The 19,311-nt window shown below is 36.4% G+C and overlaps 1 protein-coding gene across 3 annotated transcripts in view; it reads left to right on the forward strand.

Annotated features, from left to right (window-relative positions):
• DIPK1A (divergent protein kinase domain 1A) overlaps window positions 1-19,311 on the forward strand; it is a 74,493-nt gene that overhangs the window by 29,698 nt on the left and 25,484 nt on the right. The window contains exon 1 of one of the 3 annotated variants that reach the window (XM_072419879.1): window positions 4,247-4,301. The exons of the other annotated variants lie outside the window; for them this stretch is intronic. The gene's annotated coding sequence lies outside the window, so the exon portion shown is untranslated. Of the gene's footprint in view, window positions 1-4,246; window positions 4,302-19,311 lie in introns of those variants that run through there. 3 annotated transcript variants of the gene reach the window in all.

A 19,311-nucleotide genomic window follows, 5' to 3' on the forward strand; every position in this document is an offset into this window, starting at 1 on the left:
GACTGAGACTCATGTGAGTGCACCAGTCATCTTTGTACAGCACTTTTCTATATATCAGAGCTATATTTGGATGTATGTGTGTATGTCATCACTTGGAAACGCATAGAGACATTAAAACCAAACTTACTAGACATATGACACCACTGATCTTTGTACAGCGCTGTGGTATATGTCAGAGGTATATAAATATTAATGTGTGACTGTGGGGTGACATTAGAGTGTCAGCTCCTCTGTACAGAGACTGATGGGTCTAGCTCAGTGTTTCATTGTACAGCACTATGGTATATGTTAGAGCTAAATAAATCTTTATATATAAAAAATTGGATGTATGTGTGTATTTTCTACCATCACATTAAAACGCATGGAGACTTTTCAACCAAAACTTGCCATACATATGACTGAGACTCATGTGAGTGCACCAGTCATCTTTGTACAGCGCTGTGGTATATGTCAGAGGCATATGTGCATGTATGTATATATGTGTGTATGTATTGATCAGTGACAGTGTGCCTTTTGCTTCTAATTTCACATACTTTTTTTTTGGACTCTTTTACAAATTTCTGGCCTGTAATAATGCCTTCGAGAAAACGTAAGGCAATTGGCCCAGTGCAATCAAAGGCAAAAAAATGAAACAAGAATGTAGACAAGAAAGTCACTATAGCTTTATTTGATTCCTATTCCTGTATAATATAAGATTGCAATAAATAAATACCTGGGCAATGCCGGGTTTATCATCGTGTGTGTGTGTGTGTGTGTGTGTGTGTGTGTATATATATATATATATATATATATATTTATTTTATAATAACATCATAAAAAAATAACTTTTTTCAGGTTTTGTTGCTGCTTGTTTCCAAGAGAGAGATAACTACCCTAACTGTCCTAGTAACTAGAATGCACAACAGGAAGGTCTAAATTTCTGGGAGGGGGACTTTTTTGGTTGACAGCTGTCTTAAAAGCTATTTTCTTGTTTTTTTTTTTTTTTTTATACAGATTTCTTACTTCTTGTTCCATATCTAAGACCTAAAACTTTAATGGAAATCTCGGCAAACACAACATATAATAAAATGAAAGGGGGTTTTAACCTTTCATTGCTGTATTCAAAGATTTAAAAAAAGTTTAGTCCTCCTGAATTAAACTTATTATGTTGATAGTATGCTTTGGTAAACATAATTATTCCGATGGTTTTGTGTTTTATACATTTGTGTAAAAGTGTAGAGCATAATTATTAAACAAGCGGGTGAAATGTTTCCTGACGTGACCTTCCCTTTTACATTCTTAGGCGATGTATCTATACTTGCTTCTCCCTCCATGTACGCCCTTCTAGATAAGATTGCCACTTTATGACTTTAGTATTGTAGTAGCGAAAGCAGATAAACAGAAAAACCTTTATAATTCAAGTGGTTTAAATGATAATAGAAGCCAGCTATAAAGCAATTCTGTTCATGTGCTGAATGTACCTATTATATTCACGGCTCTATGCTATGAATTTACATTATTTGTTCATTTTCAATGTATCACACCAGGAAACTATATTGTTTATTCTCTCTGTTAGTATAACTTATAATCACAGGATATTTCAGAGGTATAGGATGTTTGGTCATGTCTGGGCAAACTAATAGGATTGTTAGTTGGAAGTTAATGTTTAGTCTCTATACTACTTGGAAGAGAGGTTTTGGTAAAATTCATATTTAATTTTATTTCAGCAAGCAAATCATACCTGGGTCAGTGAATTTTCTGAAGGCAGGCAGAATAAGAACGAAGATTATGCACAAGATTGGGAAAAATGTGTTTGTATATGTGGAAATTGTTGGTATTTATAATAACATTTATTAGTAGGCTTTTTGCATGTTGGTTTTTGACTAGAAAATCCAGTATTTGGTATTTTTATTCAATTGATTCAACATTCAGGTGCAAATTAGCAATTACAGGTTTGTTTTTTCTACCAATTGCTTTTTTCAGGATATAATTTTTAATGGTAGCCAAATGATAAATGACCAGAAAACATGGTAAGAAAGAAAACTTTGCCCCTTTTAGACCTATGTATTACAGTAATATGTTTTACTACACGTTACTGCAGTTCTTGATAATGTATATAAGGCGGTGTGGCATGTTTTGATGCCAATAATTGAGGATGGCACCCCAATGTACAGTGGCAGACGAGCAAAAAGCTCTGACCTGATGCAGCATCCAATATACATTGTAGAAAGTGAACTGTATGCACTGAAAACTTAAAAAGTGATTTTCAGACTGTATATCTGTGGAAGATTAAAGATAAGGCTGGAGTGCACCTTTAATTGAAAATTGGCTTCCAATGAAATTAAAAAGTACTAAATCACCTATTTAAAAGTATATTTGCACTTACTGTTTCCTCATTCGCCCCCCTGATCCCCCCCCCCCCCCCCAAGCAGAGTTGCCACCTCACATATATTTTGTGCCTGCTTGGATTGCAATTGAATAAAAATAGGATTAAGTGGGGTGCCGCTTTTTGGCTTAATAACTGATAAATCACATGCCTGAAACTTGTCAGCACCTGCCCAAGCTAAGTCATGCGCAGTTTTTTCTGGATTGACAGCACCACATCTGTTGACAAAACCTTCCCAATATGATCTGAATTTTCTGGGAAGGGGGACATGTGAGCCACAAATTAAAGTGTACCTAAACTCAGAATTTTCACTTTATCACCCTTTTATGTTAAGTAAAAATTCTGTTGTTTGTTTTTTTTTTAAATGCAACACCCTTTTTTTTTTAAATAAAAAGGCTGCAGCACTGCCGCCTAGAGAATGAATGCCTGCGTCACGCATCCCGGAAGGCTCTTGGCTGCTCCTCCTGTGCATGCCCGAGATGCAAAAGGAGCCTTTTCATGCAAAGAGAAAAATTTGCCGATCTTACATGCGCAGTGAGATCAGCAAGTTTTTTTTCCATCCTACGTCACCTAATCTCGTGCCTGGATCAGGAGATGTAGGAAGAAAATGAGAAGATAGCAGCGCCCGGAGCACTGGTCCAAAGACGAATACTGGGACAACACGGGACCCAATGGAAGAGACCTCTGGATTGATTCGACTGCCCTGGGGGATTGAAGGTAAGTGTTTTGTATTTTTTTAGGCATTTTTCAGTTTAGTTGCTCTTTATAGAAAAAGTAAAAAGATGCATCACAGTGTAACTGGATTTAGTACTTGTTGAGACTGTCATGCACAAGGCTTTTACTTTAACTGTTGCTTAAATTGGAACTACTAACTGTACGTCCCACTTTGAAAATTGGCAATCAGGCATGTGTTTATTGCAAAAAGGCCATGTCTCTCCTGCAATAACTATTCTTACCTGCCAGGAAAATCGTCAATCCTGGCTTCCCGGGCACCAGGACTGAATGCACACCTACATATTACATCATCCTGGCCAATCAAGGTGGCTTAAGATCAGAATGTGGAATAGAAGAAGAAAGAAGATGGCAGCGCCTGCTATAGAACGAGGACAGGTTTAGCTCAGCTTTAACGACCTAAAATATAAATGCCGATTCATTTTCACCCTCTCTATCCTGTTGACCACCTGGATAGTAAGATATTGATAATCTAAAATTTTGCAGTTGTCACCAGAGCAAATATAGGGTGGAAACCTCTATTGAGGATAATTAGTTTGAGGGCATTTACACATACTTTTGAGAGATGGCTTCTGTAGTAACTTTTGTTAAATTCCCTGATTAGATAATGACTATGCCACATGTACCAGAAAGAGTTCTTTATTTATCTTTATTTGCCACTCATAGGGGGTCTATCTCTAATGTGGTGATTCTTATATTAATAAAACATTCCCTGGTGGAGAATCAATCACTTCCATTGAAACACATAGAGGATTATCTACTGGAGAATGTTGCAATGAATGTCAGATTCACTATTATAAACCCCGTATTTTAAAGAAATAGCAGAAAATGTGTTTCTAGGGCTCAATGGTCACCTGCTTCAGGACTTCTTAATGGAAAGAAATTGAGTGCATTCATTTTTGCTATACCAATACAATACTGTTAAGTATAAGGACCCCCGTTCAGTCAGTCTGTAGGCAGTAGTAGTGAGTTTTTTTTGTCACACAAGTGCATTTTAAAACGGGTTTATTGCTTTCAATTTGTGGTTTGTGCCACATAAAGTTGCACGGGCTATCATCACACAGATATCATGTGAGATTGGCAGGAAGTTTTGGGGACAGGAAATCTGTTTGCACACAGAGAACTTTTGTTCATTTTGAGAAGCACTTGTTAGAATGGTGGCTGAATTTATATTTGAAGACTTTCCATTACAGAACTATATACAGTAAGTAAAATAAAATTTTTTTACAAAGGAGTTCACAATGCAAGGTATATACAGGTTTATTTTGAGCAAAACTCCTGGGAAATAATAATAAAAACAAACATAAAAGGTTATTCATTGGTTTAAATGATTGTAATTTAAGTTTACATCAGATTCTCTGTACAGCAGAGTTTGATCTTGGAAGGGAATAGCTAACACTAGGAGGTGGTGAGACTCTGCCGCTGTGTTCTCAGTGTAGAAAGGAACACGTAGTTGGGGCAGAGAGCAGAGTAAGTGATGGCTGACTTTAGTGCGGCGGCCCCTTTATTACCCAGTCAGTGCTTGATGGAGTTTACTTGACCAAGCTGTGCTGCTTCAGTTTAGGTTGAGGACAAGGGAGTGCTGTTTGGCAGGTATGTCTGGATTGAAGAATTGGCTGAACATAATCTATTGGCAGGTAAAACTTTTCTCGTGCGTTTTAACTGTGCATTTAGAGTGTAAGAAACTTTTTTGGTTAGAACATAGGGGGAAAAACAGAAACTGTTTGGTTATTGTAAAATTCAGCATTTTAGACTTGTTGCAAGAACAGAAGGAGAGGGAAGATCTTCCAATGAAAACACCAGTTCCATTAACAGCTGGCTAACTAATAAGGCACACAGACTGCTGCACAGCAACATACTGCATGCGTTCAATGTGGGTAAATAGGGAAGTTTTCTTCCTTGGGGAGATTTACTTTCACTTCCTCTTTTGTGTCTTAAGTACAGGTCAATCTTCCAAATACATCATCTACTGCAGAAATTACAAAACCTTCTCTACTCTTAAAGAGAAAATAATTTTTGACTTTACCTGCCCTTTCTAAACTACAGTTAGATTCTATTCACATTTGTGCAGTGAGTTATTTGTATGCTGGAGTGTTTTGCGGTTAGACATCAAATACAAAGGTGGAATATTGATCTCTTTCTATTTTTGTGCATTTACATTGCACATTTTTGTTTAAAGCTTCAGTTGGTTCTAAATATAGTGTGGGGCACAATAGCTATAAATAAAGTTTAGCAACCTGAAACAGCCAATCAGTCTCTTGGCTCGTGTATATGGAGTTTTTAAAACTGATTTTTTATGAGGAGCACCCTGATAAACATGTTCTTATACTGAAAGAAGCCTTGTTATTTCACTTCTATCAAGATACAATTATTGGGTTTATTATTATATTGGGTAATTATTCCCGTCTTTACCAAATATAATTTTGGATCAATTGCAAAAAAACCCAAACATCTATTGAGCTTTTGACAATAAACTTATTTCCAAAGTATGAAAATTTGCAGGGGAAGGTAAACTTTTTTTCATGCTAAAAACTAGGATAATCCTTTTTTATCCACCACAGTACCATAATATACTTTTATATTTTCTTGTAGCTTCTGCACACACTGAATAAACATTTATCTCCTGTCCACAAATGCAGGTTCTCTGAAAACGATAAATTGAAGATGACCTGCTCTGGAGATAAAATAATTGGAATTTGAAAGTTTTCTGTTAGGTATTTGTAATTTTATTCCATGATCCGTTAATGCCAATGCATGTCACCTTGCACCAGAGGTTGAAGAATATTGATGAGAAATTTGGGTCTGCCCATTTTAATGCATCTAGTAATGTGATTCCAAAATAGGACTGTATTTTTTTTTATGCTTCATCCCATGGGGCATCAACTTTTAAACAGACTTTCACTTCAGTTTTTTATAATATTATATATATATATATATATATATATTTCACTGACACCTGGGTCAGTGAAAGTTTGTGTACAAGGATATTTGATTGGTGACAAATCTGAGGTGCTTGGTAAACACTTTTACAAAGTGATGCATCCTTTAATAAAAATGTTGTGCAGATTTATTCTATGTCCTGTCACTGAGGCTAAAGTAAAGGAAAAACCCAAAATTTTGAGTAGTTCTCATACCAGGAATAGAGGGCAAATCTTCAACTAAGCACGTGACCTGATTTCCTCATACTTCCAAATCTCCTGGACTGGACCAATTGCACCTCACAGGTTATGGAAATGTCTTTAGTCTATCCAAAAGTGGGGGGAAAAAGGTTTGGCATCAGATATAGTGTAATTCTGGGACTCATCAATACCCCTTCCAACATTTCTGTCCCAGCCACTAGTTCCTAGTGCCAATATGGTAAATCAAACCTTGCTTGGCATCTGACCCAGGTTTGGTAGAACAGGGAAGCTGAATGTTACACCACATATCATTTTATATGGTAGTTATCAGCTGAAGAGTCCTCCTCCTCTAAACTAAATCCGAGAACAGAAGTTCCCATGGGGCTTACAAATGGAAATTTCGGCAGTAACTGAAAAGTTACTGCTGCTTTATGTTCAGTCAGCTCTGTTACCTTGGCAGGGTCTCTACTGGTGCATTAATTTTTACTGTACATTTTTGTGAAATATAGGTGCACTTTTAAACCGCAGTATTCTTAAACCAGCTTTCCTGGGATGAATAGAAAAGACCTCCGGACTACTTTGAGTATCTTTTAAAATATTCATCAAGTAAGTGATTGTGTTATTGGCATGTTTGAACCACAGTAGGATTTTTTTTTCCTTGCTTGGTGGTCAGGTTAATGACTTCAGACTGCTCAAAGCACCAATTTGTTTTACATGTAAAAGGCAGCACTCTCAGGCATATTTCACTCTCCTAGCAATAGCAAATCAGTCTAAATCCCCTCTGCGTGTCATAACATAATTCTAATAAAAAACCATGTGACACCATAGTTAATATCCTCACTTATTCAAAGCCTGTTGGTCAACTTTGAATTAAATCGCTGTTCTGTGTTTGCAGGGGCATGTTCTGTTTGCTCAGGGAATATTATTGATGTTAGTATTCTCATGAATTTCATGGTTTCTACATGTCAGAATGGTGATCAGCTGACCGGGGCTCACAAAAACTCCTGAGAAACTGTACCTGCATTAGTTATTTTTTGTTATAAAGCCTTTAGTTGATCTATTGGCAAACAGTTATTTTATTTTTAGTATGAATTTGTAAATTCTAGCACGACTATATATTTGTTAGATCTTATACGCATAATGCACATGGTTGATTTTTATTATACACAACATCTGTTGAGACACTGACCCTGTCTATTACATTTATTAGGGCAGAGCACAGAAATGGACAAATATGCATGCAGCAATGTGTTGTACCAGTGTACTGTGTTTAAATCAATTTACAAGAAATGTCAGACAATGCATTCAGTAATGTTCTGATCTATGTTGTGAGGTGCAGTGACCTGCACTGCATATTGTGTGAATGAGGCTTTAAATACTTTTATTTTCAAATCACCACCAAAAATACCTGTTTTTGTTCACCGGTTCCCACTGTACTCATGCCCAACTGAATCCATAGTTCCTCTGCCAGCAGAATAGTGAATTATCAATGTAAGAAGTATAGTTGGTGAATTAGGTGAAGCAGTGCTGACTGTCTGATCATGTGCAAGCAAAAATCATGTTTTGTTTTACATTTCCCTGCACAGGATTGGGTATTCTTTATAATAGAATCTTGACCCATCCCCATTTATTTTGATTCATCCTACCCCATTTCGGTGATTGGTTGAAATAGATTATCAGGTGGGTATAGGTGGAGATCCTGTACCTGCGCACACTCTTAAGCCCCATAGAGACGTTGGATTACTAGGGCTGGAAACAAACTTTCATGATAGTTTCCAGTGACAGATGAATGAATGAGTGCTGTACACACATCACAGGGAAAGAGGTAAGATAAGCGAGCAGCATACCGTTGTACTCTCCTCCATGGGAAAGCAGGACAGTCATTCCCGGTCAGTCGTTTAGTAATCCGCCAGGGTATATTGAAGAAAGATGGCGGGTCTGCTGTACACACACCAGTTTTTCACCCAACTGTTTCTTGGGTGACGGTCATCGTGTGTACACAGCCTAAAAGTTGGATACAGTTATCTTGTTTCTTTTTTTTTTAATCTAGATATTGTCAGTCTGTTATCCACAATATTTAAATCTTGGAGACCTTTGCGGTTTTTCCTTTTGGCATATCTTTCCAATTTTTTTGGTATAGCATATATTCCATGCAAGAAACTCCATTATAATAATTTTATTTTTCTTTTAGCTTTGATTTATTTGCAGAAAATGCTTCAGAAAAAGCATTTCTTTTATTTGAAGTAGGGTGTGTTTCTGGCTGTCTCACCACTGTGCGGGTTGGCAGTCCTAGACCAACGAATCAATAAATGAGGCAGTGGAAAAAGAAAGATGCTAATTAGATGAAGTAGTTGTCCTAGTAAATTTGGGCAGTGTTGTCAGACTATGCACCATATTGCATCATTAAATCCTGTCCTTGGTAGGGTTTGACAAGTACCGATATATTTTCCTGGACGCTGACGTTCTGTACAGGCTGTTAATCAGCAATCATTGCACTTGCAATTTTAAAGGGTTAAATTACTTGGTTGCATAGTTAAGTCTCTGAATCACTCCTGGTATACGAATAAATATATATTGAGAAATGTACATTAAAACTGTTAAACTTTTTTCTAGGTGCTCCCTAAACAGACTTTCGCTCATGCAATTATTTAAACATGTTGTTCACAAATGAATAATAAACATTCTTACTATTCTTCTTTGCAAAAAAGAATGTTACTGATACTGGCTTGAGTATAGCTTCCCATAGATGTGCAGTGTTTTCCCTAGCCCCTTAGCTGGGTGCACCATCTGGCTGTTTTTGGGTAGTTACAGAAAAGTTGGGTCACAATACAGGGGCTGCCACCCCCCTACAGCTTTATCCCACCCAACTTAAAACAATTTCAGGAGGTAACACTACATATGAATGGTTGCATGGTGGGAAAAATGGTCTGTGCAATTTTGGTCATGGTAGCAGAGTGAAGATTTTTGGAAGAGAATATAAAAAAAAGATTTGATTGATTCTTTCATGATTGAATGCTGGTCATCACCTATAGAGTTTTTCCCATAAATTTACTCTTAAATGTGTGAACCCTCAAAGAATTAATGAATATATATATATTTTCAAGCCTTATTTTTACAATTTTCCCAGAGTTTAAAACAATCTTCATGGCAGTAAAGTCAGTATACCAGTATACCATTTTAGTTCCCCTCCACTTTCCTCTGATAAAATATAAGGAACTTAAGGAATAGGTAATGCATTAAAAAAATATAAATGAAGGCTGTATAGTTTCCTATTTTACTTTACACATTTTTGCAGTAAAGAGATGGAGTATGTGGAGTATTTATTACATTATAGTTCTCAGCCTTACTCTTATTTTCCAGAATGGAAAGCTCTTGCTTATGTTTTATGCGTTTTTATACTTATTCACAAACACACCCAGAAAGGAAAAAGATGGTCCACAGCCAACTTAGATGGGTCATACATTCCTTTTCTTTATATTGCATCATATTGGTTTGGCCCCCATACTTGGTTTTTATTCCCCATATACATTTTCTTTGATGTATTTGGCATTTTATCATTTAGGTTTTATATTTGATCAAATAATATTGTTAGTGAGAGAAAATAGAAGCTTTTATTGTTGCCCTGGCTTTTGGAGTTATCTTGTTTGTTATACCTTCTGATGTTATTTGTTTTCAAGTTAACATTATATTGTTAAGCTACGTACACACTTCCAATTATTATCGTTTGTAAACGAACGACGAACGATCGTATAGCACCGATCCTGTACATACAGATAACGACACGATCGTTCAAAGATATTGTACACACGTATATATACACACAGTATATATGAATATATATATATATGAATGAAAATATATATATGAATATATATATATATATATATATATATGAATATATATACACTCACATACACAATACAGCCTGTATCGATCAAATGTTCGTTCATCGCGCATGCTCAGAACATGCACGATCACTGAACGACAGTACACACGATAGATGGTCAACGATCGTCGTCCGATCCGCCGGTCCGGTCGTTCATTTCCAACGACTATCCTCGTTTGTCGGCGTCGTTGGTTACAAACGATTTTTGTTGTTCGTCGTTCGTTCGTCGTTCATTTCCAACGATAAAAATTGGACGTGTGTACGCAGCTTAAGACAGTAGTCTTTACAAAATGTAACTTTAGGGGGCCTAGCTGCTTTCATTTAAACACCTTGCATACACAGTGTGCTGCCATTTTACCCTCTTGTACCTAAAGTGTAACGTATATGCATCTGGCAGTGTGTTTCTGTATGATTTCTGCTTAAAGCAGAACTAAACCATGTTATGCTAACCTGTCCCTGTTCCATTGCGGACACCGTCATCTTCTTCCTTCTTTTCCTTGTTGCCATCTTTGGCCATCTCGTATTTCCTCCACCAATTGCATTGCCTGCTGCTTTCTGCAAAAAAAGCCCTGCCTGGTCCCATATTTTGAAAGTGGATTTTTAGCTTCCCTTTTTTTTTTTTGCTAAAGAGAACTCTATTGTTTCTTGGGAATCCCACTTGAAGATTAGGAAGTACTTATTCTAACAAGTGGACACTGCATTTTACTGAAAGTACACTTATCCATTGCCCACCTATACATAAGGGAATGTAAACCGCACTCCCTCAAGAACAGCTACTATTTGTTACCATACTGCCTGCTAGTTATGTGTAAATATACATTTCATTATATTTATTTTCATTTAAATGAATAATAAAGTGTGTTAAATTATGTGTTATGTCTGCTGAAGCTCTGATGTAACCCCTATATGTTATATGCTTTAGATGCAGATTTGTAGTGCACCTTTGCTTTGGACTTTTTGCAGGTATCTCACTCTCTGTAGTTGTATTCATGTTAGTGGGGTAAATGTCTTAAGTGGGGGAAATAGCTACCTGTGTAACAAACAACTTCCAACAAACTCTGTTTATGATGGATTCTGTACTTTTCTGTTACAAGATAATGTCCAATATCTTTTAATACCTAAATATTGGAGGCCATGTCTTCACATTCTAGGAATGGTGTTACTCTCTCTTGTTTTCCTTATTCATTCTTTAACAGCACTGTCAGTGGGAACACTTGACATTCAACAGGGCTTATCCCTTTGTGAGTAGTAATTTCAAGTGCTGGGAAACTGTTACTTAAAAATCTATTGCTATGCAAGTCAGTGTGATTAATTTCTTATTTGTGTAAGCAATTTAGTATGAACAAAAAGCCTGTGTAATTACATGCAAATAACGGGTAACAGGATTCTCCTTGTGTGACCTGTGTACCTCTCTTCTAAAGACTGTGAAGGGAAGGGTAACCATTAGGGGATTTTATATACATCTTTAGGTGAACTACATCTACTTCCAAGGGGTCTGGAAGGTAACTTTGTTCTCAAAAATAAACTGTCACTTTTTAATGTGTGATAACACTTCAAAAAGACAAATGCATGTAGCCCTAAAATTTTACATCACATTGTTTGAAATCTACAGCTTTATTGTATGGGTGTAAGTATAACTTCATGATCAGCAGGGATTGTCAACTGCAAACTCTAGTAACTGAATGCAGACACTATGCTGTTGTGTGTAAAGTAACCTATGGGAATAGAATTATGGAAGCTATCACTGCTGAGTTGATTTTAATTTCTAATGAATCACTGATCTAGCAGTAACTGAAGTATGTAGGTAATCAGTTTAATAATGGCTGCTTGTTTGTTGCAAGTTAGGAACTTACAAAGAAAGTCAAGGTCAGCATGACTGCTCTAGTTCTTTTAGTGATGAGTGTGTAATGTCAGCACTTCAGTTTGTGACCCTGTATGTTCCCTTTAAACAAAATAATACTATGAAACCACAAATCTTACAAAATTGTTTTAATTTTAACTTTTTAGTTTATTTGGGTATTCAGAGGCATATATGATACATCTGGCAGTAAATCATATATTCCCTCTAGGCCAAAGGTTAATGTAATTAGCAGCAATCTAGGCTTATACATCATCCGGTGTAAGGCCTAGTTCACTTTTTTTTGGTGCGCTAACACACACATGTAACTTTTGCTGCATTAAGGCAAACCATTTATTTTGAATGATCTGCCACCACACTGCACATCCATAACTGCCCCTGACCCTTTTTCCAGGAATGTATTTCATTTCAACTCATTGGTTTATTTCTTTAGTGAGTTGGATGCCTTTCAAAATAAATCCTAAATGCACCTATGTGCAGTACTGCACATAACAGGGAAACAATAATGTGATAATTGTACTGGTTATTGGTTATATACCATTTAAGCTTAAAGAAGGGTTCTTCACTATCACAGGTTGCTTATTTTGCATTGGTAAGCCCTGTGCCCAGAAAAGCAGGACCCTGTAGAGTACCCACCCAAACTCCATGCCTTTGTAAATATGTATGGACTGGAAGTGTTGATATTGCTCCACTCATAAAATAACTATCAGTAATTTTTTAGTGATATATATTAAAATGTAAACATAGCAGCATGGCACAAGAGGGTGCACCACGGGAATTTCTCATTTCATGGGTAAAGTTAGTAAAGTGGCTATAGGAAGGTCAAACTGCTGAAATTATCTAACGTGGTGATCTTATGTTCCTTAGCCCTTTAGCAAAGTTTATGTATTGGTACCCTATAAATATCAGATGCCTGATCCTGCTAAGGTCAGGGTAATTGGAAGATGTTGTCTGCATACACCTTAAAATATCATCAAACAAGTCACTGATGTATATAATATGCTAATTCCACTTGTAGTTTGTTTTACTTGAAAAGCAACATTGTATAAATACCCCATAGTTTATGTATAGTTTATTATCTATAAAATCCAAAGCTATGCATTTGAAACAAACTGAATTTTCCTCCAATTATGGGCAAGGGAATGTACAAGTGATAACAGCATGCAAAAGCACCCATAAGTAAGAACACTGCAGATACTAGAATGCTTTTATCTCTGAACATAATAACACAAAATGAAGTGGACTTGACTGAGTGGATGAAGGATGGGCACTAAGATTTCTTAAATTCCCAAACCAGTGCCGCTTTTACTAATCTAAAGTTAGACAGTGGGGGCCTATTCTTCAACCGAAACTTAAGCTTGTATACTTACCGTAAGCTTTTTTTTATGGATATTCATTAACATTGTATTACATAACATTTTCTCAATGTTTACTGTTCAGGTTAGACAGAAAAATAATAATTTGAATTTAATGGCATCTTGCATTCAGTCATTTTTTAATAGTGTATCTGGAGCCTTGTTCTTGCAGCGTCCTAAATAGGAAAAACAGGGGAGATTAACCTGCTTTTTTAAGTTTTTTTGTGGAGGAGGCACGCAGACTTCATTTAAGCAAATAGGTTTTGAGATCTGTGCCCCTAAAGAGCAGACGAGCTTCAGAGAACTATGACAAATAAAGCATTGTATCCTAATATTTTATTTAGCAAGGTAATCGGCATAGAGAGTGTAGGCTGCGCCTCAATGGACAATGGTAAACTGAAGCAATCAATATGCAAGCTGCAATATGTTCGGAACAATTGACCGTATGCTCTAGGATGTCCAAGTTATCTTTTAATAGCTTCTCCTCTGTAATCACCTGTTCCTAGATTTATGCATGGGACACCCAACTCTGTTAAGTTGGTATTTCTCAAAGGGGATTTCAAGGTGCTGCTCTCAGTTCAGAAAAAAGTCTACATTTCTTACAATACTGTCATTTAAAGAGTTACTTAGTAATTTAAGTGGTATTTTATGTAAATATAGCATTGATTAAAGTTTTATTTATTTTGTGGTATTTTTTTGTGATTAGCTGTGTTGGTTTAATTGAGAAATAAAAGTCCCATTCTATTTCATTTCATTGGTCAGCTAGTGTTAATTGGCAGTCAACACCTTTGTCTTGCACCTCTGTGTCCTTAGTTTAAAGCCATTTTGTATTTATTTCCCTGTTGCATGGATTTTCTGCATATTTTCTTCCACAACCCAAAAACATTCTAGACATCTCACGTATTACTTTTTTTTTAAAGCCTATGGGCTTGTGTTTTTTAAATGGCTAAGGGGGAGAGGAGGGGAGTTAGACCAACACTGATTTTTATGAGACTTATAGCAATAATGTCCGGAACACAATGCAAGCTAAGTCAATAAGAAGCTATTTGTTTAAAATCTGCAGAAAAATAACTTTATGCAGAGGTGACCAAGTGATCAAGACCATGACCAAGTAGGTTTCATCTGAAATATGCAATAATAAAGAATTGTTTGTTAAACTACTATGTGTGCCAATTCTTCACTAGTTCATACTGTGGTATAAAATTTATGTTCTTATTGTTTTTACTTTTTACACTTTCAGTAGTCTTGGTTGCCTTAGGCAGAGCAGTTTTTAGTTTTCTTTCTAGTGGACTTATTTTCAGTCTCCAAAAAAGTTTCCTTATTTTTTTTTACACATTTCTGAAAAATGTCACTGGTCAGTGACCTGGTTCATGACAGAAAGGTGGCTAAACAAGTACAACATTTCTGAAATAATAACTTGCAGGCAAAAGTGCAGAACTAAAGCCATGTTCTTACAGCAATCAACTACAAAAAAACATTTCTAAAATGACTAGCTATAGGCAAAATCTACATCAGCTGTGCCCAGCTGGTTCAATATTTCACTTTTCTTTCTTACTCTCTTTTGATGGATTGGCAATATATTTTAGCATAAATAAACCTTTATCTGTATGTATTCTGAATTTATCTTTATCTCTGTATATAACACTTTATGGATGCTCCTGATCAGCTTTCAAAGTGCTGACCTAAGTTTTTTATGTTTTTATTGAAATATGCCTTGTATGTACTTTTACATGTTTTGCATTTATTAGATATGTAGTACATAGCAGTCAAATGCTAACAAAGGAAATGCTAACTTTAACAAGTAAGGGTCAGAAGAATTTGTAACATAATTAAGGTTAGGATTATACTTCCATGTCACTCAATATTTAAATGTAACCTAAAACAATGGTCCCCAACCTTTTGGATGTCACAGACCACTAAATTTACGAACTCAGCACTGCGCATGCGCAGGGAGCCGTGTGTCACACAAAGGGTAAGAAACTTTCCCTATAGTGATGTCATGATGCCAAATCCACCCGCCCACTCTCCCATCCCAGGCTCAGACCTGCGATGGGAGAGTAGCAGTGTTCTGGCATCATGACATCACTATGGGCAAAGAGAGTGAGTTGTGTCTAGAGACATAAGCCGCCTTGAGCCTGGGATGCATACAGGAGACATGGTCCACGGCTCTAGCCCCAGCTATTCTAAGCTAGTAACACATTATAATGAACATTGTTAAAAATGTTACCTGGATGATATGATTTTTGGAGTAGGTAAATAGCCATGCTTCTTCCATACTTGTGTCAAGGTTGGTTAGCATAATTATTTCACCAAAAACATTAGGTATAATCTAAAATCTTAGGATCATTCATCAGAACTGGGGTGATTTGCATTGCCCCCCCCCCCCCTTTCCTTGCATCATCCAAATGGTTTCCCTGACTTTTTATAACAAGTTCTTTAGATTTTTCATACCTTAAAAACAAGCTTCTTGATTACTTGGCTTTCACAATTGATGTTTGCACTGGCTGTGTACCCCTGCTATATTTGTTTTGCCATTGACAAATGTTCACAAACGCCACAAAAGAAATTCTAGCATCTCTTCAACTGATGCCGAGCTTCATTTAGTGATCAGTCCTGCTAGATCACTAATTGAGTCATTGGACCAATCACTCCAAATGAGGTGGATGCAGTGGGGCACCTACTGTTTGTCCACCCCTCTCCATATAACAAACAGTGATATCTGTACAGAGCTCATTCATTCCTATTGTTGCTGGAAATAATCACCAGCAATCATTTTCAGTGACAATAATAGCAGATCTGTACGCATCTTTAAATTTATCTTTAATTGTCCTCTCCTGGCTATTAAGTTAAATGTGCCTAATTCACATTTTCTTTATTTTTCTTTTTTTTAATTTATTTATTTATTGAGGAAGACCTATTATAAAACAATGATGATTTTACTAAATGGCTGGCAGTCGAGCAGAAAGCTGTAAGTTTGAAAATTTGCCAAGAAAGCCTACAGCATATGGACTTTCACAATTTTGCATTGACTAAAATATAACTGGCAGTTTTAGCCAAGCAACAGCAATATTTAGAGTCTCCGTAAGATGCTCTGTTTTCTTTGGAAATTTTAAAATGATCTTTATTTTTATAGTTACATTTTTCCAAAAGATTTATCCCCAAACATTTCTATATTGATCCAAATCCATGATGAAAATGTAATCCTTCATTCTATATTATCACAAGCTTGCTTTAATATTAAATAGGTAAAATATTTCTGTACCATTGCTTTCATTTGGTGTCAACTGTTTAAAGAAAAGTCATTACATATTGAACTGATTGTGTTGGTACAGTGGTGGCGACTTGGTACCAAGTACGAAGTACCAATTCTAAGGTCTAAAATGCAAAATGTAAGGAATGTTGCTTTTCAGAACCCATATGGCAGGAATATGTTGCAGAGAAAAGGGAATCATTTTTGGATGTAGAGAAACAATAGTGGATGTGCTAATACCTTTGGGAGAAGGCTGACTTTTTCTGCCAGCGCCAGCCATAATGAAGATGGTGGTGGATGGAGTGCAGTACAGCTATCGCCTCAGGCTCAAATAGATTGGCACGTGCCACATTGCTTTGTTATTTGAGTGATATAAGTATCATTTATCCTATGCAGAGGGATGGCTTTGGAGTTGATAAAATTTCTAAACCTGAAAAAAGGGTTTTAGAACACTGTTCTTTACAACTTCCTGTGTATTGGCAGACTAGTCAATGTGCCCGTGTTCATTACCAAAAGTCCCCACAATGGGCTTCAAAACTGGACCTCAGCGCATCGGAAGAAGGTGGCCTAGATTGATGAATAATACTTTTTTCTTAGATCATGTGGATAAATGAGTTCATGTGTACTGTTTAGCCTGGGAAGAGATGGCAGCAGGATACACTATGGAAAGAAGGCAGCAGAGGAATGTTCCCGCTGTACAAGGGAATATATACAGTTTTATTAGATTGTCTTTTTTGATGGTACATCACCAGCCACTGCACCAAAAATACAAATTTGAGAATTCCATTGCAGGAGATCGTCTGGGAAATCATTGTCTGATCAGTTTAGTAGATGTGTATACATTCCTATTCCTTTAACATCCATTGAAGTCATTTCTTTTTTATGTAGTCCCAAAGGCCTTTAGTAATTTGATTGGTAATAAGTTACACCACAAAGAGAGTATGCATAAAATTAAATAATGAAAAATATATTCCTTCAATGGAACCTGGCAACATAATATATGCCTGGGGTCAAGTAATGAAACTGTTATAAGGGTTTCCAAGCACTGAAATGTTTATATAATGCTTGACTTCATGTTTCCTTCCAGCTTAATTATATGAGGCAGTCTGAGAAGGGTTGAGACAGGTATTTATTAACCACAAAACATCTCAGAAATGCTTCAAGTGCATTCACATGTAAAACTGTCCTTCACGATGAACGGAAATAAAGTTTAAGGATTTCTGATATGTTTTGCTAACTGGTTTACAAATCACTACATCTACTGATTAAATGTTTGTGGGGCTGCAGTCTCTCTGAGGACTGGTTGAACTTTGTGTTGGAAACAATTGTATTACTGCAAGAAACCTTCATATCCCTGGTTCCCAAACTATGGGCCTCATTCAGCCTTCTTGCTTTCTGCTACTGGGGGCAATATTAAAGTATCCCTGAAGTTTAATCATTCTCCATCAGGACTGTCCAACTCCATTCTTCAAGAGCCACATAAAGACAGAGTTTGTCATATATACTCAGGCTTTGTATATCACATCTTACGTAAATAATGCTGTTCGAGAAATGCTAACCCTGATCTATAAAAGGCAACATTATGAAGTTCATATAAATACTGTTTGTTTTTTTTGTCTTTTTTTTTGGTTTGATCATTGTTTATGCACAGTTCCCCAAGTCCCACAGAAATGAAGATTTCTGTCCTCTGTGTTTTGTTTTTTTTTTGTAAAAATCTTCATCATTTCACAGTTTCAAACAGGGTTGCCTATTGGCAGCATCACTTTAAAGATGTGTGGCAGGATTTAGAGGGCATTACCTACCGTTGCATGCCAGCAAAATGGGTATATTGATCCTCCCAAAAAAGCACACCTGTAGTGATCTTTAAAGTAAACCACCTTTCCCCTTTACCTATGTTAGAGCAGGCTCCATTTATTTCAGTCATTGGGTATTACAGATTACCAGACAAGCTTTTATAAGGAACAGCCCATAGTGTCAGACCTCCTGACTGAAATCTGCCTAATATGAAACAATTTGAAGGTCAAAAAATGAATATTATTGTTTTAATTTTTCCCGATGGGGTTCCAGAAAATAAATCATTCGGATTAGTGGTCACAATTCACAGCTGCACATTAAATAACCCTCAGACAAGTCGAGTTTGGAAGTCATGAATTTCTCCCCACAGAACATAAATTCTGAAAACGTGACTATTGTGTGTGAGACATTATAAATTCATTGAACTAAGTGAAAAACTACATCTTCCATGATTGGGTAGCTGTAAAAACATCACCTTGTCAACCGCTTAACTGTGTGAAATGTGGCCTGGAACTTAATCATGGGCTAACTATGGGTGCCTAATAAAAAAAGACATCAATTACTTGGATGTAATGCTGGCAGCACATAGATTTCTTTCTACTTTGTGCTCCAGGGAAGAAAGAATTTGTGATCCAACAAGGAATCTTAGCCGGGCCTTTCTAGCATGTGCTATTAATGCAAATAGTTAGAGGTGAGGAGAGCTTAAAATATAGAGTCTTGAGGCTTTTATGTTTATTTCTTGTTCCTCTAGTGGAGCATTTGGTAGCTTTTCAGCTCTTATTTTTATTGTGTTCTTCATATAAATGATTACAATAGCTGTGCAGACCTGCAATTTTCTTGTCAGTGTGTGTATTGTTTTTTAGTACAGAATAGAATCTTGCTATATTACCTGAAACACACTTTCTCAAGGTGTGTAAGACTTTTTGTGGTCCAAAATTAAAGCCTAACTCCA

Source organism: Pyxicephalus adspersus, chromosome 8 (genome assembly GCF_032062135.1).
Source record: "Pyxicephalus adspersus chromosome 8, UCB_Pads_2.0, whole genome shotgun sequence".
NCBI lineage: Eukaryota > Metazoa > Chordata > Amphibia > Anura > Pyxicephalidae > Pyxicephalus > Pyxicephalus adspersus.